At 52.6% G+C, this 24498-nt stretch overlaps 1 long non-coding RNA gene across 1 annotated transcript in view; it reads right to left on the bottom strand.

Moving 5' to 3' along the window:
* The window catches only part of LOC144500004 (uncharacterized), a 97119-nt gene extending 72856 nt beyond the window's left edge, over positions 1-24263 (bottom strand). Inside the window, exon 1 of the long non-coding RNA XR_013498913.1 lies at positions 24159-24263. This is a non-coding gene — a long non-coding RNA (uncharacterized LOC144500004). The remainder of the gene's footprint in view (positions 1-24158) is intronic.
* Positions 24264-24498: the final 235 nt, after the last annotated feature.

The following is a 24498-nucleotide window of genomic DNA, read 5'->3' as shown; positions in this document are numbered from 1 at the left end:
ACAGAGAGCAGACACACACAGAGAGCAGACTCACACAGCACAGAGAGCAGACTCACACAGCGCAGAGCGCAGACTCACACAGCACAGAGAGCAGACTCACACAACACAGAGAGCAGACTCACACAGCACAGAGAGCAGACTCACACAGCACAGAGCGCAGGCTCACACAGCACAGAGAGCAGACTCACACACACACAGAGCAGACTCACACAGCACAGAGAGCAGATTCACACAGCACAGAGAGCAGACTCACACAGCACAGAGAGCAGACTCACACAGCACAGAGAGCAGACACACACAGAGAGCAGACTCACACAGCACAGAGAGCAGACTCACACAGCGCAGAGCGCAGACTCACACAGCACAGAGAGCAGACTCACACAGCACAGAGAGCAGACTCACACAGCACAGAGAGCAGACTCACACAGAGAGCAGACTCACACAGCACAGAGAGCAGACTCACACAGCGCAGAGCGCAGACTCACACAGCACAGAGAGCAGACTCACAGAGAGAGCAGACACACACAGTACAGAGAGCAGACACACACAGAGAGCAGACGCACAGAGCACAGAGAGCAGACTCACACAGCACAGAGAGCAGACTCACACAGCACAGAGAGCAGACACACACAGCACAGAGAGCAGACTCACAGAGAGAGCAGACACACAGCACAGAGAGCAGACACATTGAGAGCAGACGCACACAGCAAAGAGAGCAGACTCACACAGAGAGCAGACTCACACAGAGAGCAGACTCACACAGCACAGAGAGCAGACTCACACAGAGAGCAGACTCACACAGCACAGAGAGCAGACACACACAGAGAGCAGACTCACACAGCACAGAGAGCAGACTCACAGAGAGAGCAGACACACACAGCACAGAGAGCAGACACACACAGAGAGCAGACGCACACAGCACAGAGAGCAGACTCACACAGCGATCAGACTCACACAGCACAGAGAGCAGACACACACAGAGAGCAGACACACACAGCACAGAGAGCAGACTCACACAGCACAGAGAGCAGACACACAGCACAGAGAGCAGACTCGCACAGCACAGAGAGCAGACACACACAGAGAGCAGACACACACAGAGAGCAGACACACACAGAGAGCAGACTCACACAGAGAGCAGACTCACACAGCACAGAGAGCAGACTCGCACAGCACAGAGAGCAGACACACACAGAGAGCAGACACACACAGAGAGCAGACACACACAGAGAGCAGACACACACAGAGAGCAGACTCACACCGAGAGCAGACACACACAGAGAGCAGACTCACACAGAGAGCAGACTCACACAGCACAGAGAGCAGACTCACACAGAGAGCAGACTCACACAGAGAGCAGACACACACAGAGAGCAGACACACACAGAGAGAGCAGACACACACACAGCACAAAGAGCAGACACACACACAGAGCAGACACACACACAGAGCAGACTCACACAGCACAGAGAGCAGACACACACAGCAATGAGAGCAGACTCACACACAGAGAGAGCAGACACACACAGCACAGAGAGCAGACTCACACACAGAGAGAGCAGACACACACAGCACAGAGAGCAGACTCACACAGAGAGCAGACACACACAACACAGAGAGCAGACACACTCAGAGCGCAGACTCACACAGCACAGAGAGCAGACGCACACAGCACAGAGAGCAGACTCACACAGCACAGAGAGCAGACACACAGCACAGAGAGCAGACTCGCACAGCACAGAGAGCAGACACACACAGAGAGCAGACACACACAGAGAGCAGACACACACAGAGAGCAGACTCACACAGAGAGCAGACTCACACAGCACAGAGAGCAGACTCGCACAGCACAGAGAGCAGACACACACAGAGAGCAGACACACACAGAGAGCAGACACACACAGAGAGCAGACACACACAGAGAGCAGACTCACACCGAGAGCAGACACACACAGAGAGCAGACTCACACAGAGAGCAGACTCACACAGCACAGAGAGCAGACTCACACAGAGAGCAGACTCACACAGAGAGCAGACACACACAGAGAGCAGACACACACAGAGAGAGCAGACACACACACAGCACAAAGAGCAGACACACACACAGAGCAGACACACACACAGAGCAGACTCACACAGCACAGAGAGCAGACACACACAGCAATGAGAGCAGACTCACACACAGAGAGAGCAGACACACACAGCACAGAGAGCAGACTCACACACAGAGAGAGCAGACACACACAGCACAGAGAGCAGACTCACACAGAGAGCAGACACACACAACACAGAGAGCAGACACACTCAGAGCGCAGACTCACACAGCACAGAGAGCAGACGCACACAGCACAGAGAGCAGACTCACACAGCACAGAGAGCAGACACACAGCACAGAGAGCAGACTCACACAGCACAGAGAGCAGACTCACACAGCACAGAGAGCAGACTCACAGAGAGAGCAGACACACACAGAGAGCAGACACACACAGAGAGCAGACACACACAGAGAGCAGACACACACAGAGAGCAGACACACACAGAGAGCAGACACACACAGCACAGAGAGCAGACACACACAGAGAGCAGACTCACACAGAGAGCAGACTCACACAGAGAGCAGAGAGCAGACTCACACAGCACAGAGTGCAGGCTCACACAGCACAGAGAGCAGACTCACACAGCACAGAGAGCAGACTCACACACACAGAGAGCAGACTCACACAGAGAGCAGACACACACAGCACACAGAGCAGACTCACACAGAGAGCAGACTCACACAGAGAGCAGACGCACACAGAGAGCAGACTCACACAGCACAGAGAGCAGACTCACACACACAGAGAGCAGACACACACAGCACAGAGAGCAGACTCACACAGCACAGAGAGCAGACTCACACACACAGAGAGCAGACACACACAGCACAGAGAGCAGACTCACACAGAGAGCAGACTCACACAGCACAGAGAGCAGACTCACACAGCACAGAGAGCAGACTCACACAGCACAGAGAGGAGACACACACAGAGAGCAGACACACACAGCACAGAGAGCAGACTCACACAGAGAGCAGACTCACACAGCATAGAGAGCAGACACACACAGCACAGAGAGGAGACTCACACAGCACAGAGAGGAGACTCACACAGAGAGCAGACTCACACAGCATAGAGAGCAGACACACACAGCACAGAGAGCAGACACACACAGAGAGCAGACTCACACAGAGAGCAGACTCAGACAGAGAGCAGACTCACAGAGAGAGCAGACACACACACACAGAGAGCAGACACACACAGAGAGCAGACACACACAGAGAGCAGACTCACACAGAGAGCAGACCCACACAGCACAGAGAGCAGACACACACAGAGAGCAGACTCACACAGAGAGCAGACTCAGACAGAGAGCAGACTCACACAGAGAGCAGACACACACAGAGAGCAGACACACACAGAGAGCAGACTCACACAGAGAGCAGACTCACACAGAGAGCAGACTCACACAGAGAGCAGACTCACACAGCACAGAGAGCAGACACACGCAGAGAGCAGACACACACAACACAGAGAGCAGACACACACAGAGAGCAGACTCACACAGAGAGCAGACTCACACAGCACAGAGAGCAGACTCACACAGCACAGAGTGCAGACTCACACAGCGCAGAGCGCAGACTCACACACACAGAGAGCAGACACACACAGAGAGCAGACTCACACAGAGAGCAGACACACACAGCACAGAGAGCAGACACACACAGAGAGCAGACTCACACAACACAGAGAGCAGACACACACAACACAGAGAGCAGGCTCACACAGCACAGAGAGCAGACTCACACAGCACAGAGAGCAGACTCACAGAGAGAGCAGACACACAGCACAGAGAGCAGACACACTGAGAGCAGACGCACACAGCACAGAGAGCAGACTCACACAGAGAGCAGACTCACACAGAGAGCAGACTCACACAGCACAGAGAGCAGACTCACACAGCACAGAGAGCAGACTCACACAGCACAGAGAGCAGACTCACAGAGAGAGCAGACACACAGCACAGAGAGCAGACACACTGAGAGCAGACGCACACAGCACAGAGAGCAGACTCACACAGAGAGCAGACTCACACAGAGAGCAGACTCACACAGCACAGAGAGCAGACTCACACAGCACAGAGAGCAGACTCACACAGCACAGAGCGCAGGCTCACACAGCACAGAGAGCAGACTCACAGAGAGAGCAGACACACACAGCACAGAGAGCAGACACACACAGAGAGCAGACACACACAGAGAGCAGACGCACACAGCACAGAGAGCAGACTCACACAGAGAGCAGACTCACACAGCACAGAGAGCAGACTCACACAGCGCAGAGAGCAGACTCACACAGAGAGCAGACTCACACAGCACAGAGAGCAGACTCACACAGAGAGCAGACACACACAGCACAGAGAGCAGACTCACACAGAGAGCAGACTCACACAGAGAGCAGACTCACACAGAGAGCAGACTCACACAGCACAGAGAGCAGACTCACACAGAGAGCAGACACACACAGAGAGCAGACTCACACAGCACAGAGAGCAGACTCACACAGCGCAGAGCGCAGACTCACACAGCACAGAGAGCAGACTCACACAACACAGAGAGCAGACTCACACAGCACAGAGAGCAGACTCACACAGCACAGAGCGCAGGCTCACACAGCACAGAGAGCAGACTCACACACACACAGAGCAGACTCACACAGCACAGAGAGCAGATTCACACAGCACAGAGAGCAGACTCACACAGCACAGAGAGCAGACTCACACAGCACAGAGAGCAGACACACACAGAGAGCAGACTCACACAGCACAGAGAGCAGACTCACACAGCGCAGAGCGCAGACTCACACAGCACAGAGAGCAGACTCACACAGCACAGAGAGCAGACTCACACAGCACAGAGAGCAGACTCACACAGAGAGCAGACTCACACAGCACAGAGAGCAGACTCACACAGCGCAGAGCGCAGACTCACACAGCACAGAGAGCAGACTCACAGAGAGAGCAGACACACACAGTACAGAGAGCAGACACACACAGAGAGCAGACACACACAGCACAGAGAGCAGACTCACAGAGAGAGCAGACACACAGCACAGAGAGCAGACACATTGAGAGCAGACGCACACAGCACAGAGAGCAGACTCACACAGAGAGCAGACTCACACAGAGAGCAGACTCACACAGCACAGAGAGCAGACTCACACAGAGAGCAGACTCACACAGCACAGAGAGCAGACACACACAGAGAGCAGACTCACACAGCACAGAGAGCAGACTCACAGAGAGAGCAGACACACACAGCACAGAGAGCAGACACACACAGAGAGCAGACGCACACAGCACAGAGAGCAGACTCACACAGCGATCAGACTCACACAGCACAGAGAGCAGACACACACAGAGAGCAGACACACACAGCACAGAGAGCAGACTCACACAGCACAGAGAGCAGACACACAGCACAGAGAGCAGACTCGCACAGCACAGAGAGCAGACACACACAGAGAGCAGACACACACAGAGAGCAGACACACACAGAGAGCAGACTCACACAGAGAGCAGACTCACACAGCACAGAGAGCAGACTCGCACAGCACAGAGAGCAGACACACACAGAGAGCAGACACACACAGAGAGCAGACACACACAGAGAGCAGACACACACAGAGAGCAGACTCACACCGAGAGCAGACACACACAGAGAGCAGACTCACACAGAGAGCAGACTCACACAGCACAGAGAGCAGACTCACACAGAGAGCAGACTCACACAGAGAGCAGACACACACAGAGAGCAGACACACACAGAGAGAGCAGACACACACACAGCACAAAGAGCAGACACACACACAGAGCAGACACACACACAGAGCAGACTCACACAGCACAGAGAGCAGACACACACAGCAATGAGAGCAGACTCACACACAGAGAGAGCAGACACACACAGCACAGAGAGCAGACTCACACACAGAGAGAGCAGACACACACAGCACAGAGAGCAGACTCACACAGAGAGCAGACACACACAACACAGAGAGCAGACACACTCAGAGCGCAGACTCACACAGCACAGAGAGCAGACGCACACAGCACAGAGAGCAGACTCACACAGCACAGAGAGCAGACACACAGCACAGAGAGCAGACTCGCACAGCACAGAGAGCAGACACACACAGAGAGCAGACACACACAGAGAGCAGACACACACAGAGAGCAGACTCACACAGAGAGCAGACTCACACAGCACAGAGAGCAGACTCGCACAGCACAGAGAGCAGACACACACAGAGAGCAGACACACACAGAGAGCAGACACACACAGAGAGCAGACACACACAGAGAGCAGACTCACACCGAGAGCAGACACACACAGAGAGCAGACTCACACAGAGAGCAGACTCACACAGCACAGAGAGCAGACTCACACAGAGAGCAGACTCACACAGAGAGCAGACACACACAGAGAGCAGACACACACAGAGAGAGCAGACACACACACAGCACAAAGAGCAGACACACACACAGAGCAGACACACACACAGAGCAGACTCACACAGCACAGAGAGCAGACACACACAGCAATGAGAGCAGACTCACACACAGAGAGAGCAGACACACACAGCACAGAGAGCAGACTCACACACAGAGAGAGCAGACACACACAGCACAGAGAGCAGACTCACACAGAGAGCAGACACACACAACACAGAGAGCAGACACACTCAGAGCGCAGACTCACACAGCACAGAGAGCAGACGCACACAGCACAGAGAGCAGACTCACACAGCACAGAGAGCAGACACACAGCACAGAGAGCAGACTCACACAGCACAGAGAGCAGACTCACACAGCACAGAGAGCAGACTCACAGAGAGAGCAGACACACACAGAGAGCAGACACACACAGAGAGCAGACACACACAGAGAGCAGACACACACAGAGAGCAGACACACACAGAGAGCAGACACACACAGCACAGAGAGCAGACACACACAGAGAGCAGACTCACACAGAGAGCAGACTCACACAGAGAGCAGAGAGCAGACTCACACAGCACAGAGTGCAGGCTCACACAGCACAGAGAGCAGACTCACACAGCACAGAGAGCAGACTCACACACACAGAGAGCAGACTCACACAGAGAGCAGACACACACAGCACACAGAGCAGACTCACACAGAGAGCAGACTCACACAGAGAGCAGACGCACACAGAGAGCAGACTCACACAGCACAGAGAGCAGACTCACACACACAGAGAGCAGACACACACAGCACAGAGAGCAGACTCACACAGCACAGAGAGCAGACTCACACACACAGAGAGCAGACACACACAGCACAGAGAGCAGACTCACACAGAGAGCAGACTCACACAGCACAGAGAGCAGACTCACACAGCACAGAGAGCAGACTCACACAGCACAGAGAGGAGACACACACAGAGAGCAGACACACACAGCACAGAGAGCAGACTCACACAGAGAGCAGACTCACACAGCATAGAGAGCAGACACACACAGCACAGAGAGGAGACTCACACAGCACAGAGAGGAGACTCACACAGAGAGCAGACTCACACAGCATAGAGAGCAGACACACACAGCACAGAGAGCAGACACACACAGAGAGCAGACTCACACAGAGAGCAGACTCAGACAGAGAGCAGACTCACAGAGAGAGCAGACACACACACACAGAGAGCAGACACACACAGAGAGCAGACACACACAGAGAGCAGACTCACACAGAGAGCAGACCCACACAGCACAGAGAGCAGACACACACAGAGAGCAGACTCACACAGAGAGCAGACTCAGACAGAGAGCAGACTCACACAGAGAGCAGACACACACAGAGAGCAGACACACACAGAGAGCAGACTCACACAGAGAGCAGACTCACACAGAGAGCAGACTCACACAGAGAGCAGACTCACACAGCACAGAGAGCAGACACACGCAGAGAGCAGACACACACAACACAGAGAGCAGACACACACAGAGAGCAGACTCACACAGAGAGCAGACTCACACAGCACAGAGAGCAGACTCACACAGCACAGAGTGCAGACTCACACAGCGCAGAGCGCAGACTCACACACACAGAGAGCAGACACACACAGAGAGCAGACTCACACAGAGAGCAGACACACACAGCACAGAGAGCAGACACACACAGAGAGCAGACTCACACAACACAGAGAGCAGACACACACAACACAGAGAGCAGGCTCACACAGCACAGAGAGCAGACTCACACAGCACAGAGAGCAGACTCACAGAGAGAGCAGACACACAGCACAGAGAGCAGACACACTGAGAGCAGACGCACACAGCACAGAGAGCAGACTCACACAGAGAGCAGACTCACACAGAGAGCAGACTCACACAGCACAGAGAGCAGACTCACACAGCACAGAGAGCAGACTCACACAGCACAGAGAGCAGACTCACAGAGAGAGCAGACACACAGCACAGAGAGCAGACACACTGAGAGCAGACGCACACAGCACAGAGAGCAGACTCACACAGAGAGCAGACTCACACAGAGAGCAGACTCACACAGAGAGCAGACTCACACAGCACAGAGAGCAGACTCACACAGCACAGAGCGCAGGCTCACACAGCACAGAGAGCAGACTCACAGAGAGAGCAGACACACACAGCACAGAGAGCAGACACACACAGAGAGCAGACACACACAGAGAGCAGACGCACACAGCACAGAGAGCAGACTCACACAGAGAGCAGACTCACACAGCACAGAGAGCAGACTCACACAGCGCAGAGAGCAGACTCACACAGAGAGCAGACTCACACAGCACAGAGAGCAGACTCACACAGAGAGCAGACACACACAGCACAGAGAGCAGACTCACACAGAGAGCAGACTCACACAGAGAGCAGACTCACACAGAGAGCAGACTCACACAGCACAGAGAGCAGACTCACACAGAGAGCAGACACACACAGAGAGCAGACTCACACAGCACAGAGAGCAGACTCACACAGCGCAGAGCGCAGACTCACACAGCACAGAGAGCAGACTCACACAACACAGAGAGCAGACTCACACAGCACAGAGAGCAGACTCACACAGCACAGAGCGCAGGCTCACACAGCACAGAGAGCAGACTCACACACACACAGAGCAGACTCACACAGCACAGAGAGCAGATTCACACAGCACAGAGAGCAGACTCACACAGCACAGAGAGCAGACTCACACAGCACAGAGAGCAGACACACACAGAGAGCAGACTCACACAGCACAGAGAGCAGACTCACACAGCGCAGAGCGCAGACTCACACAGCACAGAGAGCAGACTCACACAGCACAGAGAGCAGACTCACACAGCACAGAGAGCAGACTCACACAGAGAGCAGACTCACACAGCACAGAGAGCAGACTCACACAGCGCAGAGCGCAGACTCACACAGCACAGAGAGCAGACTCACAGAGAGAGCAGACACACACAGTACAGAGAGCAGACACACACAGAGAGCAGACACACACAGCACAGAGAGCAGACTCACAGAGAGAGCAGACACACAGCACAGAGAGCAGACACATTGAGAGCAGACGCACACAGCACAGAGAGCAGACTCACACAGAGAGCAGACTCACACAGAGAGCAGACTCACACAGCACAGAGAGCAGACTCACACAGAGAGCAGACTCACACAGCACAGAGAGCAGACACACACAGAGAGCAGACTCACACAGCACAGAGAGCAGACTCACAGAGAGAGCAGACACACACAGCACAGAGAGCAGACACACACAGAGAGCAGACGCACACAGCACAGAGAGCAGACTCACACAGCGATCAGACTCACACAGCACAGAGAGCAGACACACACAGAGAGCAGACACACACAGCACAGAGAGCAGACTCACACAGCACAGAGAGCAGACACACAGCACAGAGAGCAGACTCGCACAGCACAGAGAGCAGACACACACAGAGAGCAGACACACACAGAGAGCAGACACACACAGAGAGCAGACTCACACAGAGAGCAGACTCACACAGCACAGAGAGCAGACTCGCACAGCACAGAGAGCAGACACACACAGAGAGCAGACACACACAGAGAGCAGACACACACAGAGAGCAGACACACACAGAGAGCAGACTCACACCGAGAGCAGACACACACAGAGAGCAGACTCACACAGAGAGCAGACTCACACAGCACAGAGAGCAGACTCACACAGAGAGCAGACTCACACAGAGAGCAGACACACACAGAGAGCAGACACACACAGAGAGAGCAGACACACACACAGCACAAAGAGCAGACACACACACAGAGCAGACACACACACAGAGCAGACTCACACAGCACAGAGAGCAGACACACACAGCACAGAGAGCAGACTCACACACAGAGAGAGCAGACACACACAGCACAGAGAGCAGACTCACACACAGAGAGAGCAGACACACACAGCACAGAGAGCAGACTCACACAGAGAGCAGACACACACAACACAGAGAGCAGACACACTCAGAGCGCAGACTCACACAGCACAGAGAGCAGACGCACACAGCACAGAGAGCAGACTCACACAGCACAGAGAGCAGACACACAGCACAGAGAGCAGACTCACACAGCACAGAGAGCAGACTCACACAGCACAGAGAGCAGACTCACAGAGAGAGCAGACACACACAGAGAGCAGACACACACAGAGAGCAGACACACACAGAGAGCAGACACACACAGAGAGCAGACACACACAGAGAGCAGACACACACAGCACAGAGAGCAGACACACACAGAGAGCAGACTCACACAGAGAGCAGACTCACACAGAGAGCAGAGAGCAGACTCACACAGCACAGAGTGCAGGCTCACACAGCACAGAGAGCAGACTCACACAGCACAGAGAGCAGACTCACACACACAGAGAGCAGACTCACACAGAGAGCAGACACACACAGCACACAGAGCAGACTCACACAGAGAGCAGACTCACACAGAGAGCAGACGCACACAGAGAGCAGACTCACACAGCACAGAGAGCAGACTCACACACACAGAGAGCAGACACACACAGCACAGAGAGCAGACTCACACAGCACAGAGAGCAGACTCACACACACAGAGAGCAGACACACACAGCACAGAGAGCAGACTCACACAGAGAGCAGACTCACACAGCACAGAGAGCAGACTCACACAGCACAGAGAGCAGACTCACACAGCACAGAGAGGAGACACACACAGAGAGCAGACACACACAGCACAGAGAGCAGACTCACACAGAGAGCAGACTCACACAGCATAGAGAGCAGACACACACAGCACAGAGAGGAGACTCACACAGCACAGAGAGGAGACTCACACAGAGAGCAGACTCACACAGCATAGAGAGCAGACACACACAGCACAGAGAGCAGACACACACAGAGAGCAGACTCACACAGAGAGCAGACTCAGACAGAGAGCAGACTCACAGAGAGAGCAGACACACACACACAGAGAGCAGACACACACAGAGAGCAGACACACACAGAGAGCAGACTCACACAGAGAGCAGACTCACACAGCACAGAGAGCAGACACACACAGAGAGCAGACTCACACAGAGAGCAGACTCAGACAGAGAGCAGACTCACACAGAGAGCAGACACACACAGAGAGCAGACACACACAGAGAGCAGACTCACACAGAGAGCAGACTCACACAGAGAGCAGACTCACACAGAGAGCAGACTCACACAGCACAGAGAGCAGACACACGCAGAGAGCAGACACACACAACACAGAGAGCAGACACACACAGAGAGCAGACTCACACAGAGAGCAGACTCACACAGCACAGAGAGCAGACTCACACAGCACAGAGTGCAGACTCACACAGCGCAGAGCGCAGACTCACACACACAGAGAGCAGACACACACAGAGAGCAGACTCACACAGAGAGCAGACACACACAGCACAGAGAGCAGACACACACAGAGAGCAGACTCACACAACACAGAGAGCAGACACACACAACACAGAGAGCAGGCTCACACAGCACAGAGAGCAGACTCACACAGCACAGAGAGCAGACTCACAGAGAGAGCAGACACACAGCACAGAGAGCAGACACACTGAGAGCAGACGCACACAGCACAGAGAGCAGACTCACACAGAGAGCAGACTCACACAGAGAGCAGACTCACACAGCACAGAGAGCAGACTCACACAGCACAGAGAGCAGACTCACACAGCACAGAGAGCAGACTCACAGAGAGAGCAGACACACAGCACAGAGAGCAGACACACTGAGAGCAGACGCACACAGCACAGAGAGCAGACTCACACAGAGAGCAGACTCACACAGAGAGCAGACTCACACAGCACAGAGAGCAGACTCACACAGCACAGAGAGCAGACTCACACAGCACAGAGCGCAGGCTCACACAGCACAGAGAGCAGACTCACAGAGAGAGCAGACACACACAGCACAGAGAGCAGACACACACAGAGAGCAGACACACACAGAGAGCAGACGCACACAGCACAGAGAGCAGACTCACACAGAGAGCAGACTCACACAGCACAGAGAGCAGACTCACACAGCACAGAGAGCAGACACACAGCACAGAGAGCAGACTGACACAGCACAGAGAGAAGATTCACACAGCACAGAGAGCAGACTCACTGATGCGCATCAATTGGACACGAGGCACAAAGCTTCAGTAAAAGGAGGCTTTTATTAACTAACAATGTAACTATCAGAACTTTAACACACTATCCCAGACTGAAGAGGTCCCGCCCGAGCAGGGGGTCTTCTCCCTCTCCCAGGAGGCGGAGCCCAACTGGGATGTGCCACAACAGTTACAACCACAGGTGTATCAATCCCACCCTAGCTCAACAACAACATTAGAACAACCCAACAACAACATTAGAACAATCCCACAGTGGGAATCAACGATGGTTCACCACATTCACCCCTCCTTTGAGAACAAAGGCCGGCGGGGTAAGAAAACAGACTAAAATGTCAACAGATTATAAGTTCAGACGGTCTGGAGGACCGCACCGTCGATGTGACCTCCTCAATACCGGCGGTGACACCGGAGTAGGTGCTTGCGGTGGCGTTCTCCCCAAAACAGCGTCCAGCTGTTCTCCCACGGACTCACAGGCCGGTTGACCCTGATGAAACGGTAGTGCAGGGGATCCTGATACATTCTGCGATGGCGACGATCTTCGGGGCTCAGGCAAGCTGTGCATTGGAGTAAAACTGTGAAGCACTGGTCCCGATGCTGTCCGCGCCACGTCCGGGGGAGAAATAAGGGATAAGGGATTCGTCACTGGGGGTATGGGAGCGACAGGAGTTGGCTACGTCCCCTGCGGGTGCCAGTTCTCGGATCGAGACTGTGTCCTCTCGCCCGTCAGGATATGCCACATAGGCATACTGAGGGTTGGCGTGGAGGAGGTGGACCTGTTCGACCAAGGGGTCGGACTTGCGGGCCCTTACATGTCGCCGCAGGAGGACGGGTCCTGGGTACGTCAACCAGGCTGGTAAAGATATACCCGAGGACGACTTCCGAGGGAATGAGAACATCCTCTCTTGGGGAGTAGCATTGGTTGCCGTCCACAGGAGGGAGCGAATGGAGTGAAGCGCATCAGAGAGGACCTCCTGCCAACGGGAGACTGGAAGGCCTTTGGACTTCAACGCCAATAGGACAGCCTTCCAGACTGTAGCATTCTCTCGTTCCACCAGTCCATTACCCCTAGGGTTGTAACTCGTGGTCCTACTAGAGGCAATCCCGTATGAGAGCAGGAATTGTCTCAAGTCATTACTCATGAACGACGAGCCCCTGTCGCTATGGATATAGCTGGGGTACCCGAACAGGGTAAAAAGATCACGGAATGCCTTGATCACCGTGGCAGCCGACGTGTCCGCGCAGGGGACAACAAACGGGAACCGGGAGTACTCATCTATTATGTTCAGAAAGTACACGTTCCGATCTGTTGAGGGAAGGGGGCCCTTAAAATCCACACTCAGCCTCTCGAAGGGGCGAGTGGCCTTGACCAAATGTGCCTGGTCAGGTCGGTAAAAGTGCGGTTTGCATTCCGCGCAAATCCGACAGCTCCTTGTCACCGACCTGACGTCCTCCACCGAGTAAGGCAGGTTGCAGGCTTTGACAAAGTGGTAGAGCCGAGTGACCCCAGGATGGCACAGGTCATTATGGAGGGTGTTCAAGTGATCCTCCTGCGTAGTAGTGCATGTTCCGCGCGAGAGGGCATCCGAGGGCTCATTGAGTTTCCCTGGACGAAACAGGATATCGTAGTTATAGTTGGAGAGTTCAATTCTCCACCGCAAGATCTTATCATTCTTGATCTTGCCCCTCTGCGTGTTGTTGAACATGAACGCACGGACCGCTGGTCCGTGATCAGGGTGAACCGCTTTCCCGCCAGGTAATGGCGCCAGTGTCTGACGGCCTCCACAATGGCCTGGGCCTCCTTTTTCACCGCTGAATGCCGAATTTCGGGGCCTTGGAGGGTGCGGGAAAAAAACGCGACGGGCCTGCCCGCCTGGTTAAGTGTGGCGGCCAGGGCGAAATCAGATGCATCGCTTTCCACCTGAAAAGGGATGGATTCGTCTACCGCGTGCATCGTGGCTTTTGCGATGTCGTGTTTCAATTCCTTGAAGGCCAATTGGGCCTCTGGCGTGAGTGGAAAAGTCGTGGACTTAATAAGCGGACGGGCTTTGTCCGCGTAGTTGGGGACCCACTGCGCATAATAGGAGAAGAAGCCTAGGCATCTTCTCAGTGCTTTTGCGCTAGCGGGCAAGGGAAGTTCAGCAAGGGGGTGCATACGGTCTGGATCAGGGCCAATGACCCCGTTTTCCACCACGTATCCCAGGATGGCGAACCGGCGCGTACGGAATACACACTTCTCCCTGTTGTAGGTCAAATTCAGGCGAGATGCAGTGCGTAAAAAGTTCTGGAGATTTGTGTCATGGTCCTGCTGATCACGGCCGCAGATGGTGACATTGTCCAGGTACAGGAAGGTAGCCTGCAGCCTGTTCTGGTCCACCATTCGGTCCATAGCACGCTGGAAGACCGAGACCCCATTGGTGACACCAAATGGAACCCTAAGGAAATGATACAGACTACCATCCGCCTCAAAGGCCGTGTACTGTCGGTCCTCTGGGCGAATGGGGAGTTGGTGGTAGGCGGACTTAAGGTCTATGGTGGAGAACACCCGGTACTGCGCAATCTGATTGACCATATCAGATATGCGCGGGAGGGGATACGCATCCAGCTGCGTATATCGATTAATGGTCTGACTGTAATCAATGACCATCCGGGGTTTGTTCCCGCTCTTGACCACCACAACCTGTGCTCTCCATGGACTAACACTGGGCTGTATGATCCCTTCTTTGAGGAGTCGCTGAACCTCAGATCTGATGAAGATCCGATCTTCAGTGCTCTAACGCCTACTTTTAGTAGCGATGGGCTTGCAGCCTGGTACCAGATTCTGAAATAAGGAGGGTGTGGTGATCTTTAACGTAGACAGATTGCAGGCGGGGCGCTTTGGACAATTTGGAGACTGCAGCTGTTCCCCCACTGTCAGCGAAGGGAGTGGCCCACCGTACTGTAGGATCACACTCTTCATGTGGACCATAAAGTTTAGTCCGAGGAGAATTGGTGCGCAAAGATACGGCAACACAAGGAGCCTGAAACGCTCGTAAATTGTGCCCTGTACTTTCAAAGTTACCACACAACGTCCTAGCACAGCGACAGACCGGGATCTTGATGCCATAGAGATTGTCTGTTTGGCAGGTTGAATCTGGAGTCCACTCCTCTTCACAGTGTCAGGGTGAATAAAGCTCTCAGTGCTCCCGCTGTCAAACAGACAATAAATTGCACGACCATTTACCTGTATATCCATCATCGAACAATCAAGCCTGTGATGCTTAGCCTGGTCCAGGGTGATCGACGCCACCGTTGGTCCGTGAACGTCACTGCAGGCAGCTGAGGTCGATGCTGAGGACCCCTGCTGGTCGCTCATGGTCATCGTCGACCAAAATGGCCGCCCCCATGAATCGCACATGTGTGAGGGCGCCAAACGTAGCGACTCCTGGTGGTCATCCTCCTCCGACTCCGTCGACCGCAATGGCGTCGTCCTGGACTCGCACGTGGACGAACCCCATGAGTACTTCGACGACGATGGTGATGATCCCCGTTCCGAAGGGTCACAGGCCGCACTGCCGTTCTTGGGCTTCGATCTGCACACCTTCGCATAATGCCCTTTTTTACCGCATGAGGTACAGACTACCGCTTTAGTGGGACACTTTTGTCGTGGATGTTTGGCTCCTCCGCAGAAGTAGCACCGCGGGCCGCATGGGGCTGCAGCCGTCGTCTGGTCCACATGGGAGCACGCCATAACACTGCACTTCGAGCCCGAGGGGCGAGGAGGGATTTGCGACTGCTCCTGCCACGTTGTCTCCACGTGGTCCTCCAGATACAGGACCAAGCTCTTCGAAGCCGCCTCAAGCATTTCAGCTAATTCCATAGCTTGGGTCAGGTTGAGATTTCCCTTTTCTAGCAGCTTGAGACGGATGTATGAAGACCCGACCCCGGCCACAAACGCATCTCGGGCGAGGTCGTACATGTACTGCTCAGCCGACACAGCTTTGCAGTCGCAGCCCCTGGCAAGCTGCAAGAGCTCATTGGCGTAGTCCTCCATGGTTTCGCCCGACTGCCGACGTCGTGCAGCGAGGAGGTAACGAGCGTGGATCTCGTTAGGAGGTTTCGTATAGCGCTTTTTTAAAAGCTCGAGGGCCCTCGGGTAAGTGGTGGCCGCACAGATCGCGAGGTAGACTGTGTTGCTTACCCTCGCATGGAGGACCCGGAGTCTGTCATCATCTGTGGTGACCGCTGCGGAGGCTGCTAGGTAATCTTCAAAACACTTCAGCCAGTGGTCGAAGGTTTTAGAAGCGCCCACCGCACGTGGATCTAGCGTCAGCCGTTCTGGCTTTAGGATTTGCTCCATACTCTCCTTTCTTTTTTTTTCTTCCGTCGAGAGTTTAATGTTAGTTAATAAAATTGATGTGCATCAATTGGACACGAGGCACAAAGCTAAGGTAAAAGAAGGCTTTTATTAACTAACAATGGAACTATCAGAACTTTAACACACTATCCCAGACTGAAGAGGTCCCGCCCGAGCAAGGGGTCTTATACCTCTCCCAGGAGGCGGAGCCCGACTGGGATGTGCCACAACAGTTACAACCACAGGTGTATCAATCCCACCCTAGCCCAACAACAACATTAGAACAACCCAACAACAACATTAGAACAATCCCACAGTGGGAACCAACGATGGTTCCCCACACTCACACAGCACAGAGAGCAGACACACACAGCACAGAGAGCAGACACACACAGAGAGCAGACTCACACAGAGAGCAGACTCACACAGAGAGCAGACTCACACAGCAAAGAGAGCAGACACACACAGAGAGCAGACTCACACAGAGAGCAGACTCACACAGAGAGCAGACTCACACAGCACAGAGAGCAGACTAACACAGCACAGAGAGCAGACACACACAGAGAGCAGACACACACAGAGAGCAGACACACACAGAGAGCAGACTCACACAGAGAGCAGACTCACACAGAGAGCAGACTCACACAGCACAGAGAGCAGACTCACACAGCACAGAGAGCAGACTCACACAGCACAGAGAGCAGACACACACAGAGAGCAGACACACGCAGAGAGCAGACGCACACAGAGAGCAGACTCACACAGAGAGCAGACTCGCACAGCACAGAGAGCAGACTCACACAGAGAGCAGACTCACACAGCACAGAGAGCAGACTCACACAGAGAGCAGACTCACACAGCACAGAGAGCAGACTCACACAGAGAGCAGACACACACAGAGAGCAGACACACACAGAGAGCAGACTCACACAGCACAGAGAGCAGACTCACACAGCACAGAGAGCAGACTCACACAGCACAGAGAGCAGACTCACACAGCACAGAGAGCAGACACACAGCACAGAGTGCAGACTCACACAGCACAGAGAGAAGACACACAGCACAGAGAGCAGACTCACACAGAGAGCAGACTCACACAGAGAGCAGACACACACAGAGAGCAGACACAAACAGAGAGCAGACTCACACAGCACAGAGAGCAGACTCACACAGCACAGAGAGCAGACTCACACAGCACAGAGAGCAGACTCACACAGCACAGAGAGCAGACACACAGCACAGAGTGCAGACTCACACAGAGAGCAGACACACACAGAGAGCAGACTCACACAGCACAGAGAGCAGACTCACACAGCACAGAGAGCAGACACACAGCACAGAGAGCAGACTCACACAGAGAGCAGACTCACACAGCACAGAGAGCAGACTCACACACACACAGAGAGCAGACTCACACAGCACAGAGAGCAGACTCACACAGCACAGAGTGCAGACTCACACAGAGAGCAGACTCACACAGCACAGAGAGCAGACTCACACACACACAGAGCAGACACACACAGAGAGCAGACTCACACACACAGAGAGCAGACACACACAGAGAGCAGACTCACACAGCACAGAGAGCAGACTCACACAGCATAGAGAGCAGACTCACACAGCACAGAGAGCAGACTCACACAGAGAGCAGACTCACACAGCACAGAGAGCAGACACACACAGAGAGCAGACACACACAGCACAGAGAGCAGACACACACAGAGAGCAGACACACACAGCACAGAGAGCAGACTCACACAGAGAGCAGACTCACACAGCACAGAGAGCAGACACACACAGCACAGAGAGCAGACTCACACAGAGAGCAGACTCACAGAGAGAGCAGACTCACACAGAGAGCAGACACACACAGAGAGCAGACTCACACAGAGAGCAGACTCACACAGAGAGCAGACTCACACAGCACAGAGAGCAGACACACACAGCACAGAGAGCAGAGACACACAGCACAGAGAGCACACTCACACAGCACAGAGAGCAGACTCACACAGAGAGCAGACACACACAGAGAGCAGACTCACACAGCACAGAGAGCAGACACACACAGCACAGAGAGCAGACACACACAGCTCAGAGAGCAGACTCACACAGAGAGCAGACACACACAGAGAGCAGACTCACACAGAGAGCAGACACACACAGCACAGAGAGCAGACACACACAGAGAGCAGACACACACAGAGAGCAGACTCACACAGAGAGCAGACTCACACAGCACAGAGAGCAGACTCACAGAGAGAGCAGACTCACACAGAGAGCAGACTCACACAGCACAGAGAGCAGACACACACAGCACAGAGAGCAGACACACACAGCACAGAGAGCACACTCACACACACAGAGAGCAGACTCACACAGAGAGCAGACTCACACAGCACAGAGAGCAGACACACACAGAACAGAGAGCAGACTCACACAGAGAGCAGACACACACAGAGAGCAGACTCACACAGAGAGCAGACACACACAGCACAGAGAGCAGACTCACACAGAGAGCAGACACACACAGAGAGCAGACTCACACAGAGAGCAGACACACACAGCACAGAGAGCAGACTCACACAGCACAGAGAGCTGACACACACAGAGAGCAGACTCACACAGCACAGAGAGCAGACACACACAGAGAGCAGACTCACACAGAGAGCAGACACACACAGAGAGCAGACTCACACAGCACAGAGAGCAGACACACACAGAGAGCAGACTCACACAGCACAGAGAGCAGACTCACACAGCACAGAGAGCAGACACACACAGAGAGCAGACTCACACAGAGAGCAGACACACACAGCACAGAGAGCAGACTCACACAGAGAGCAGACACACACAGAGAGCAGACTCACACAGAGAGCAGCCTCGCACAGAGAGCAGACACACACAGCACAGAGAGCAGACTCACACAGAGAGCAGACACACACAGAGAGCAGACTCCCACAACAGAACGCGGACTCCAAGACCATCGACACCTACCGCAATAGTATTACTTCACCCCTCGAGTAAAGCTATTGATGCCTGACAGCTGAGCGCCTCTTTCTCCTGCCCCTCAACACAACCCCCCACCCCTAGTCCCACCCAATAGCATCTACCCCCTGGTCTGCCTGGTGATCAGTGTTGTTCACGTCCCTCCTCCCTATCGGTGGTCAGGGTGCCTGAGTCCCATGTTTAAAAGCTCAGTGGTGATTCACACCAGCGTGACCTCATGGGGGCTGGTGGGTGGGAAGATTTGTTGTGATGGAAGGTGCTACGTCAAGCCCACAAAGTATGTTATAATACTTTCAAATTCATGCAAAGTTATTGGAGGGGGACTGAGGGGATCATGATTCAAAATCCTGTTTTTGGTTCAAATCCTGCTTTTGGTCACTCTTGATTTGCAGCCATCACGGGATTTCCACCCATGGCCAATGTGGCGACAGAGTCGCGGCCTTTGGTTTTGTGTTGTTGATTAAGGGAGAAGTATTGTCCAGGGCACCAGGGATAACTCCCCTTTTCTGCTTCACGATCTTGGCATGGGATCTTCTGCATCTACCTGAGAGCGTAGGTGCAGTCTTGTACAGCTCATCTGAAAGGCAGCATCGCCGACAGTGCAGCATTCCCTCAATGCTGCAATGCAGTGCCAGTGCAGATGTGGTGCTCAGATCTCTGCTGCAGGACTTGAGCCCACATTCTTGTGACTCAGAGGTGAATGTACTAGCCACTGAGCCACAACTGACACTGAGGGCGGGATTTTATGGCCTCGTTCGAGCGAGACCGGAAATTCCCGCCCAAGGTCAATCGAGATTTCCATTGTTGGACCCTCGCCCGCCCTGATTCCGTGACGGGCGTGGTGGTAGGGTTCTGGCCCAAGCATCAACTACAAACTCAGACATTTAAGAAAGACTAAGGAACCCTTAGATCCTGAATTCAAATTGGTGCTATGGTGTTTCTCTTCCCCGTTCCATCTGGGCAAAGAAATAGCTCCACAACTTTTCATGGGAATACATTTTTTGTACACAGACTATTTTTAAATCCTTGCTATAATTATAGACAGAGGAGGTGTAATTACTCTCTCACTAAACAGGTGATAAATAAGCACATTTTATAACGTTGTTGTGATGCTTCTCATCAGGAAACCTGTGAAATTCATCGATCAGATTCTTTTTCAAGTCATGCGATGCAAAATCGCTCCAGGAGCCACAAATTACCCAAAAAAGGGGGTCGAACTCGTAAGCAATTTTAAAGCAGTTCATTAAGAAACAACTGTTTAAATATTATGCCTCAGCTGAATAGACAGAAAGGAAACAAGACCAGACCCAGTGATGGATGGGAATGGGTTTATACCTTGGGCAGAATTGTCCGACCCTCTCGATTGCGGGCGCAACCCATAATGGCAGCTAAATCTCACAAGCGGCTAAAAACGGGATTTGCGCCGGTGAGATCTCAGTTTGAGATCTTCCCCGCCCCTCGTCAGAGACGTAATTTCCATAAATTTTAATACATTAACATCTGATTTCTGGGCTTGATGCCATAACATCTGCCCGCAAGGTATCGTCCTCCCCCTCCCCCCCCCGGCCACACCCGACGGCGTGACATCACACTGATACGAATCTTGACCGGTTTTCAAAAACAAAAACCAGTCACGATGACCATACCGAGGGCATGGAGGTGCCCATCATCCTTGGGGATAGAGGGGCATGCCAGGGCATTGCCCCCTGGTACCACCAGAGTCAATGTCAGGGGGCACTGGCAGGGAGGTAGTACCCTCCTCCATGGGGGAGGGCTTACATTCTGCATGCGGGTGGAGGGATTTCCCCTACCTATGTGAGGGAGGGGGATGGCGGTGTGGGTCGTAATTTCCTATGTATGGGGGGTGTTGCTCTTATCTGCTGTGTGGTGAGGGGAGGGGAGAGGAGGGGAGGTCCCAATATCCATGGGAGTGTGGATCCTTTAATTAAACTTTGAGCTTGAGATCAGGGTACCCTTTAAAAAAGGTGCCCCGATCTCAGATTCCCGATGTTACCGAATTCTTTAGGCCCTCCCCCAGCTGGCTGTGTGATCCTCGCCAGCATCACTATATTGCAGAGTGCTGTTTAATCAGGCAAGAAAAGGTGGCTGTGATGCCGACAACATTCACATAGCTTTTCTCGCCTGATCCAGCACTCTGTGCAATGTTGGGGTGATTCCCACCCCTTATTTCTGGAGCCTTGTGTGTGAAGTGTATTGTTCATTTCAAGCAGCCGCATTTGTTTGATCGGGTTTGCACAATGTGCCCACCCACAGTATAGGATTAAAGTTTATGAATATAGTCCTGAATCCCAAGTGTTTTCCTCAATGCTGCATCCTATATGTACCGTCGGTATCCTGTGCCAATCACTTGTTCGACCTACATAAAGTTTAAGTTTTTTATTTATTGGTGTCACAAGTAGGCTTACATTAGCCTTGCAATGAAGTTACTGTGAAAAACCCCTATTTGCCACACTCCGGTGCCTGTTCGGGTACACTGAGGGAGAATTTAGCATGACCGATGCACCTAAACAGGTGTCTTTCAAACTGTGGGAGGGAACCGGAGCACTCGAACGAAACCCACGCAGACACGGAGAGAACGTGCAGACTCCGCACAGACAGTGACCCAAGCTGGGAATTGAACCCTGGCGCTGTGAGGCAGCAGTGCTAACCACTGTGCCACCGTGCCACCCACTTGTCCAGTCACTGAAGTACACTCAAGTACTCAAGGTAAATCTCTCCTCGACCTGAAGTCCTCCCGTGGTGTACCAATTGCTCTGACATCCTGTTTAATTTTTACTCAGGCAATTGGTTTTCACATGAGTGATGAGATCCAACCTTAAGAGGTTTAAGAATGTCTTGCTTCAGAGTCTCATGTCCTTACATAACTGACCTTTGCTGTCCTGCGTTTGCCAACCTGATTGCCTCCTGCAGAATTTTTCATACTAAGGGGGAAAACTATTTTATCCAGTTGTTATCTTTAAGCTTTTATAAGGTTATCAGAGAACTGGTGCTGACAGATCTGCCCACTTTGAGAAGGTTATATCCTTATTGCCTTCTCACAATTGTCTCCTGACTAATCCAGCAACTTCCATGTTTTCAGTTCATCTTCCTAATTTCTTGATCAGACAATATATTGGAATTATCAATCACCGACACAAACCCTTGAACTGCTGCCAAGAATCCACATGAAAACGTTCCCAGTTTTGTGATGACTGGATTGGTAACCCCCACCTGCAGATTATCTTATACAATTCCAAATTATCGGCAGGACAGAATTACATTCAGTTCAAAGAAAAAGATCATTCTTGGACTTAAAAGATGATCGAGCTCTGTTCACCTCCATGCACCTTGTTTGTTTATTTATTGGCATCACAAGTAGGCTTGTATTAACACTGCAATGAAGTTACTGTGAAAATCCCCTCGTTGCCACACTTTGGCGCCTGTTCGGGTACACTGAGGGAGAATTCAGCATGGTCAATGCACTTAACCAGCACATCTTTTGGACTGTGGGAGGAAACCAGAGCACCTGGAGGAAACCCACGCAGACATGGGGAGAACGTGCAGACATTGACCCCAAACTGGGAATTGAACCTGGGTCCCTGGCGCTGAAAGGCAGCAGTGCTAACCACTATTAATCAGAAGGTGTAAAATTAAAAAGTGATTTGTAATCCGGGCTAAGCCTGGTACTGAGCAATACCAGTGTATTTCATTCAATCCTGATTGCCTTCAAGTCAGTTTTCTCTATGAAGCATATGTCAAAGTTTTGATGATTTACGCTACCCATGACATAAAACAGTTAGCATGATTTACAGGGTGGGAGTGGCCAGTCCGATGCTTTTCCCCTGACATGGTTGAAGGGTGGGAAGGAAGGAGGTCTTACAGTTGGTGGATTGTTCTTTGTCAAAAGCAGGGTGGACCCCCTAAAGTCGAGAGTAAAGAGAACAGATCTGCTATTCTTATTCATTTAAGTTTATTGTCCAATTACACAATTCTGCCATTGAGATTGGAAGAATTTCCAATTTATTTTCACGTTATCCCTCAGCTCCATAACAGATGGTATTGGAACATTCAAAACCATAATGACTCACCCTGAGGTCAATGTCTTGTACAATGTTCCAGACGAAAGTTTTCATTTACACTCTGCGGTCTCTTACAGCTTATCAAAATCCATTCAGATCCACACTCCTGGCATTTTGTTGCATGTGGTACTTAAAATGGCTTCTTCCCAAATCCGTCATTCACAAAGAGGTCATTTGACTGAGTGGTCACATGATTATAGCAAGCCAAAATACACAAGATGCAAAGTTCACAAAAGGCAATGGCATTTCTCCAATACCTTATTTTTACAAGGACTTGACTGTCTCAAATATGCAATAATATTCTCAGCCGGATAAGATTATTGTTTCAAGGGAGCCAGTCTGCAAATAT

This window comes from Mustelus asterias, chromosome 10, assembly GCF_964213995.1.
Source record: "Mustelus asterias chromosome 10, sMusAst1.hap1.1, whole genome shotgun sequence".
Taxonomy (NCBI): domain Eukaryota; kingdom Metazoa; phylum Chordata; class Chondrichthyes; order Carcharhiniformes; family Triakidae; genus Mustelus; species Mustelus asterias.
Note: the sequence above shows the minus strand (reverse complement) of the source record. Positions and strands in the feature narration are given on the sequence as shown.